The sequence below is a fragment of the Pinus tabuliformis genome, chromosome 2_2 (genome assembly GCF_031772625.1).
Source record: "Pinus tabuliformis cultivar Carrire ecotype Pingquan chromosome 2_2, CPIR1, whole genome shotgun sequence".
NCBI classification, from domain to species: domain Eukaryota; kingdom Viridiplantae; phylum Streptophyta; class Pinopsida; order Pinales; family Pinaceae; genus Pinus; species Pinus tabuliformis.
Genome location: NC_142300.1, coordinates 386,953,975 through 386,961,828, shown reverse-complemented (window position 1 = coordinate 386,961,828; position 7,854 = coordinate 386,953,975).

Here is a 7,854-nt window from a genome sequence, read left to right as displayed (position 1 = left end):
TGAAGTCTGCCAATCCCCCAATGAAACATCTGAGTTTTTGTTCAACAACCCGGATCTTGAATCCTTTGGTGAAAATTGGCACTTTGAGGACGGTTGCAGAGGTCGAAGGGTTTTCATGTACGAATTGCCCGAGAAATTCAACACAGATGTCTTCAAACTGTGCGAGTTTGGGCTTGTAAAATGGCTCAACATATGTCTAAGATGCTCAGAAATTGAAGAACATGGTCCTTGCTCCTTCTACCATGAATTATCAGTACTTTCACCTGAAACCTCTTCCTTTCATACATATGTTGGTTCACGGACAATATTGCACACTTTGAATGCACTGCTCCACTTGTCCTCACTTGAAGGCAATATTCCACTATTCTTCACTCAGTAAGCAGTAATAGAGCTTAACATTCCCATCATTGAACGCACTGCAAAACTATAATTTCTTGATTTAATGGTCACAGGTCAGTCATCGGCAAGTATCGCTCCGATTTTGTAGTTGAAAGAAGCTGTTTATGGTATTACTGCTCGCAATCCAGATTATGATGCGCAGAAATCATATGGTTACATGACGCATCAAGTCCAAGATATTGGTAATACTGGTACAGCAACACCAGATTTAACTCTTCAAACTAGAGTTGATGCACTTCCTAAATACAAGAGGCGAAAAGAAGTGCAAGAAAATGTATTGGATGAGCAGGATGAAACAGAAAGAATTGATTACAGCTTTACCTTTGCTAAATCTCCTCCACTTCTTGTCGGAGTGCCTGTGACATGTAAGCATCCCAATAGATCCTAGTATCTATTAAAAAACGAACGTCTGGGATAAACTTAGACACTACTCCCATCTGGTTTTATTTTGACATTGCTGCAGCTGATGACACCTTCGGGTGTGTACTGAGCCTCCATGGGCGTGGCTGGTGCAGCAGGCGACACCTTCGTTGCGGGTACTAAGGCTTCAAGGCCACACGTCTTCCTTCTCATTTTCGAAGTTCAGGAAGTGGGAGGCCATTCCCTGGAGTACAAGCTAAGCGTCAAGAGCAAGCAAGACAACATCTGTCAAAATGCATGTAAGCAAAGTTGTTATTATAAATAATTGAAACTTACTTTTATATTATATATTAAATTGTTTATAAAATTTTGTTTTGTCCTTTTTCATATATTTTCATTGTTCGAGCGTTATAATGCTACTCCTTGCATCTTTTCTCATAACAGGTTTACGCACGATTTCTTCCCTTCTAAAAGGCCTCTTCCTCCTTTACTAAATCGGGTGTGGTTTCATCAATTTTCTGCACAAAATCCCTGAGGTTCTCTTAATTTTTTCGAGGGTTGGCTTATCGGGTGTTGTTTCATCAATTTTCTCCACAAAATCCCTAAGGTTCTCTTAATTTTTTTGAGGGTTGGATTTTCATAGTGTTATATACGGTTAATATCAGGGAAGGGCCAGAGGAAGATTTTTCCTATATTAAATTTATGCCAAATTGTTTTCACGAGGCTCCTTCAGGCACTATGCAAGGTAATGTAGGTCGACATTTTATTTAGTTTTTGTTGAGACCTTACGTTTTCGCATTTCATTAAATAGCAACTTTCCCTGTCTTGGTTGCAAACAGGGTTGTTGCGGCTCTCATGTCGTGCTTGGTGATGCCCAATATGACGCTAAGTGCCTCCTCTGAGGTATTGGCTTCTAATGTCATATGTTCCATACTGATTCTATAAAATCTTATCTCTGATCGGGTTCTTGTTTTGAGCCAGGCTTACATCGAGGTAATGATTCGCGCTTCCTACTTACTGAGCTTCTAGTTCCAGATACATAATAGACCTATAACAGAGAAGGAAGCGGGGAATTAAGACAACACGTAAAATAATGCAAAAATAGGCCTGTAGTTTTAACCATTGTGTTTGGCTTTGTGGGTGAATGAAGCTAGATTTTTTGAACATCCGAACACTTTTGCACAGAACACATGAAAACTATTTGCAAACTAGTTAATGGCGGATAGCTATGATGTCGATGGGCGTGGTGCTCCTACCTTCTCTTTTCTCTTATGTATGAGAAGAATTAGTTGAGAAACGACAGAGTAATTCCCTGAATGTAAACACTGGAAGAGAACGATCATCGGTTGTGGGTACTGTGAGGGCAACTTGCTCAATTGGTGAATTAGCTTCTTCACCATTTTCAGCTTCCTCGTGATCCTCTTGACCATTAGAATAATATGGTCCTTGATCTTGTTTACAAGTAGATAGATACTCCGAATGCTTTCAGCAACTGAACAATGTACTATGTTCAGATTCCAGAACTGCACCACAGCCAATAGAAGTTGCATCACATGCCTTAACAAGTAGCAATAGATTAAGTTTTTGATGATGCATAAGTGGATTCTGTTGAAATGTACGCTGTTTAGATTCCAGAACTGCACCACAACCAATAGAAGTTGCAACACATGCCTTAACAATGGATGCCTCTGGCCAGAAAGTGGAGATTGCAGGGTCCTCATGACTCGCAAGCCCAAGGGATCAGGGAAAAACCTGATTTCTGTTGTGCCCATCTGAGAATTGATTCAGTTAAGGTTTTGTGTCTTACACCATCCAAGACACACACAGAGCATAGCAGATTAATGATTGAAGCTACGGCGTACTAGCTCGCTCGCTAAGGTACAGAGTCTCAACTTGTTTGGTTTTCTATGGAAATTTGTTAGAATAATTTTTTGATAATCCCAAGTAACCTAAATTCTATTGAAAACAATATAGAGACGTGCTCAGAAAATAACACAGTACCTACCGAAGCTTTATCAAGATAATATTCAGAGAGATAGAAACATGGAGGGCGCCTTGAATAACTCATCTATTTCAATTTCAGCAGGTACATAGAAATGCTTCTTCGTTGCTAAAGCTTATATAATATTTTCGCAACTTCAGCTCTACTCATGAACCTGACTGAAAGATTTTGGTTTCCAAAGCAGATCAGCTCGACTACTCAGTTGGTTTACATTTATATGTAATCTCCATTTTATGAGTATGTGGTTACCTTGATTATTTTATCTGAAAAGCAACAGACAAAGATCCTTGTCTAGTTTTCTCGTATTACTAGTTTACTAAATTCTATAATTTACAATGTAAATATATAGTTGTATTTTACTTCCGTCGCCAGTGGTACTATACAGAGATAATCACAGGAAATAGTATCCCTGCTTCTACAACAATAATATTTAAAAAAGACATTCAAATAAAGTGTACATACATATGTATTGATTATTTAGAATACTATGATCACCTTTCTGTGTTTGTTACTTGTTACTAACCATGCTTTATTCCATAAGTAGTGGGTACTCAGCTTCTCCATTGCTTGTACTTAGCTTACTTACTGTGATGTGCTTTGATTACAGATATGCTTATGATCTACTTGGTAGACTATGTTCAATATATACAATGTGCATTCTTAAGACTAGTAGGTGTTATTATCACTTGTAAACTAATCCCATATGAATTACTATGATCTAAATTGGTGAGCTAAGCTGTGATAGAATAAAGCAGAGTGTTACTTACTTGATTACCATTAGTATCCATGTTTCACTATGATTATCCTAATAGAGCTAAGCTTGAACACTATAAATGAGCTATCACTATTACATTGTGTGAATAGTAGTACCCATGATGCTTAGAGCTTATAGTATAGACCAATTTAGTGGAGCGCAAGAAAAATAAGAAGTGGAAGCAAGGTAACAAAAAAATCATTTCTAGCCCCACGGGGGTAAGCGAGTTAGTAATCACATCGCGTGAAGTCGTTAGAAAGGCGACTCCGCACTGAAGGTCACGAGTTCAAATCCCCCGGACTAAAATGGAGCTGTGGAGAGGGGCGGGCGCATGTTCCCAGTGGTTATATAGGTAGCGGTCAGAATCAAACCCGTGTAACGCGAGTCGTGAGGTTGCCCCTATTGCCGATTCCACTGTAAAAAAAAAAAAAAAAAAAAAAAAAAAAAACAACTAAATCATTTCTAACCTTATTATATAAGAACAAAAGTAACTTACACGTAGTGGGCGCTGCATGCATAACGTGGAATGGAATGAAATGTGTACACAATACACATACAAATGGCCTGGATTACCTTAGCCCCCATCAAATCAGCTTAGGTGATGGCCCAACAGATGTTCGGGATAACTTTAGTACAAATAGTAGGGGTTCGGACGCGTAAATCTAGAGGAACTGAATGTCAGGTCTCTCGCGTTTCTTTATGTATGTTATGACGCTTTAGCATTAATATAAAAATTATAATACTAAGCTTCATTAACTTCCCCTATAACCTATTGAACTAAGGATCTTACCAGCCATCCCGCGCATCTGTCTCTACCTGCTGGCTGGCTAGAGCTGCTCAGGAACCTCCTTAGCATCGTTGTTCTCTTTTCACTGATGTGATTGTAATTATCTCCAGGCTCTGTCAATATGTCAGATATGCTTAGAAAACGCAGCCAAGATTTGGAGTGCCTACCTGACTACACTGATGTCCGGGAGTAGAAACGCTTCCAGGTTGAATAAATGGATCAGTTTCATCATCCTCTGCTATTAGATAAAACCCTAGCAGCAGTAGAAGAAGAGTATGTTCCTAGCGAGGAGGCCATAAATGAAGTCATGAGAAGGCTGGAGGAAGAAATTGGCGCGACTTCTTATCCGTCCTCAAACCTTGGGGATGATTGAATGGCCTACGACAAGTATAGAAGCCATGAAGGCCGAGAAACCCTAGCTTCAGACTCAGGGATTGATCTGATTTATCTGTTGGAGGCTTCAGACGATGAGCTCAGAATTCCCCTGAGCCCCGTTCTAGAATTGAAGGATGAAGTCTACCAATCCCCCAATGAAACATCTGAGTGTTTGTTCAACAACCCGAATCTTGAATCCTTTGGTGAAAATTGGCACTTTGAGGACAGTTGTAGAGGTCGAAGGATTTTCATGTACGAATTGCCCGAGAAATTCAACACAGATGTCTTCAAACTGTGCGAGTTTGGGCTTGCAAAATGGCTCAACATATGTCTGAGATGCTCAGAAAATGCAGCCGAGATCTAGAGTGCCACCTACGACAAGTATAGAGGCCATGAAGGCCGAGAAACCCTAGCTTCAGACTCGGGGATTGATCTGATTTATCTGCTGGAGGCCTCAGACGATGAGCTCGAAATTCCCCTGAGCCCCGTTCTGGACTTGAAGGATGAAGTCTGCCAATCCCCCAATGAAACATCCGAGTGTTTGTTCAACAACCCAGATCTTGAATCCTTTGGTGAAAATTGGCACTTTGAGGACAGTTGCAGAGGTCGAAGGATTTTCATGTACGAATTGCGCGAGAAATTCAACACATATGTCTTCAAACTATGCGAGTTTTGGCTTGCAAAATGGCTCAACATATGTCTGAGATGCTCAGAAAACGCAGCCGAGATCTGGAGTGCCTACCCGACTACACTGATGTCGAGGAGTGGAAACGCTTCCAGGTTGGAGAAATGGATCAGTTTCATCATCCTCTGCTGTTAGATAAAACCCTAGCAGCAATAGAAGAACCGTACGTTCCTAGCAAGGAGGTCGTAAATGAAGTCATGAGAAGGTTGGAGGAAGAAATTGACGTGACTTCTTATCCATCCTCAAAACTTCGGGATGATACAATGGCCTACGAAAAGTCTAGAGGCCATGAAGGCCGAGAAACCCTAGCTTCAGACTTGGGGATTTATCTGAGTTATCTGCTAGAGGCTTCAGACAATGAGCTCGGAATTCCCCTGAGCCTCGTTCTGGTCTTGAAGGATGAAGTCTGCCAATCCCCCAATGAAACAACAACTCGGATCTTGAATCCTTTGGTGAAAATTGGCACTTTGAGGATAGTTGTAGAGGTCGAATGATTTTCATGTACGAATTGCTCGAGAAATTCATCACAGATGTCTTCAAACGTGACCTTGCCTTTCCAGACGTGATGCTTCTCACAACGAGGGTTTTAACTCACCTCTGCGATGGCGCAATCCCTGGTACATGGATTTGGCTGAACAGTATTTGCAAGGGTTGGAAAATATTTCTCATAGGCATGCATCTGCCTGTCTTCGTGGTGGTTATAGCATGGCCACAGTTGCACAACTACAGCCCCTGCATGCAGAACACCTGCCTGCAAATACGCCTGCCTGCAAATGCGCTCGAATCAAAATTGTAAAGACTTAATTAAAATTCAAAATACTCCAAACTAATGCTAGGAAAGGCTAACATTAATACCCGAATTCCTCTGACGGTCAGCAATAATATACACGCCTATTTCCCTTAACCTAAGCTCTGGCCTCTCCCGCCTCAAGAAGAGGCCAAATAACATGGCAGTCCAGAGCACCTTGGTCATCTTTAGTCCCTGCCATCTGGAAATGTCCAGGGACTATAGGAATCAGTTTTGTTTGAGTTATCATTAATTCAGAGTACTGTTTCATCGAATGCATTGGTTATATCAAGGTTTAGATCAAGGTTTCAGAATGTTGTGTGCCCTCCCTGCCAGGATGACCAAGGTGCTCTAGACTGCCATCTTATTTGGCCTCTTCCCGAGGCGGAAGAGGCCAGAGCTTAAGCTAAGGGAAATAGGCGTGTATGTTATTGCTGACCGTCAGAGGAATTCGGGTATTAATGTTAGCATTTCCTAGCATTAGTTTGGAGTGTTTGAAATTTTAATTGAGTCTTTACAATTTTGGTTCGAGCGTATTTGCAGGCAGGCGTATTTGCAGGCAAGTGTTCTGCATGCAGGGGCTGCAGCTGTGCAGCTGTGGCCGTGCTATAACCACCACGAAGACAGGAAGATGCGTGCCTATGAGAAATATTTTCCAACCCTTGCAAATACTATTTAGCCAAATCCATGTACCAGGAATTGCGCCATCGCATAGGTGAGTTAAAACCCTCGTTTGAAGACATCTGTGTTGAATTTCTCGGGCAATTCGTACATGAAAATCCTTTGACCTCTGCAACTGTCCTCAAAGTGCCAATTTTCAGCAAAGGATTCAAGATTCAGGTTGTTGTTTCGTTGGGGGATTCACAGAATTCATCATTCAAGACCAGAACGGGGCTCAGGGGAATTCTGAGCTCATCGTCTGAAGCGTCCAGCAGATAAATCAGATAAATCCCTGAGTCTAAAGCTAGGGTTTCTCATCCTTCATGGCCTCTAGACTTGTCATAGGCCGTTGAATCATCTCGAAGGTTTGAGGACGGATAAGAAGTCACACCAATTTCTTCCTCCAGCCTTCTCATGACTTCATTTATGGCCTCCTCGCTAGGAACATACTTTTCTTCTATTGCTGCTAGGGTTTTATCTAATAGCAGAGGATGATGAAACTGATCCATTTCCTCAACCTGGAAGCATCTCCACTCTGGGACATCAATGTAGTCGGGCAGGCACTCCAGATCTCGGCTGCATTTTCTAAGCATCTCAGACATATGTTGAGCCATTTTGCAAGCCCAAACTCGCACAGTTTGAAGACATCTATGTTGAATTTCTCGGGTAATTCGTACACGAAAACCCTTCGACCTCTACAACTGTCCTCAAAGTGCCAATTTTCACCAAAGAATTAGAGATCCGGGTTGTTGAACAAACACTCGGATGTTTCGTTGGGGGATTGGCAGACTTCATCCTTCAAGTCTGGAACAGGGCTCAGGGTAATTCCGAGCTCATCGTCTGAAGCCTCCAACAGATAAATCAGATCAATCCCCAAGTCTGAGGCTAGGGTTTCTCGGCATTCATGGCCTCTATACTTGTCATAGGCTGCACTCCAGATCTTGACTGTGTTTTCTGAGCATCTCAGACATATGTTGAGCCATTTTGCAAGCCCAAACTCGCATAGTTTGAAGACATCTGTGTTGAATTTCTCGTGCAATTAGTA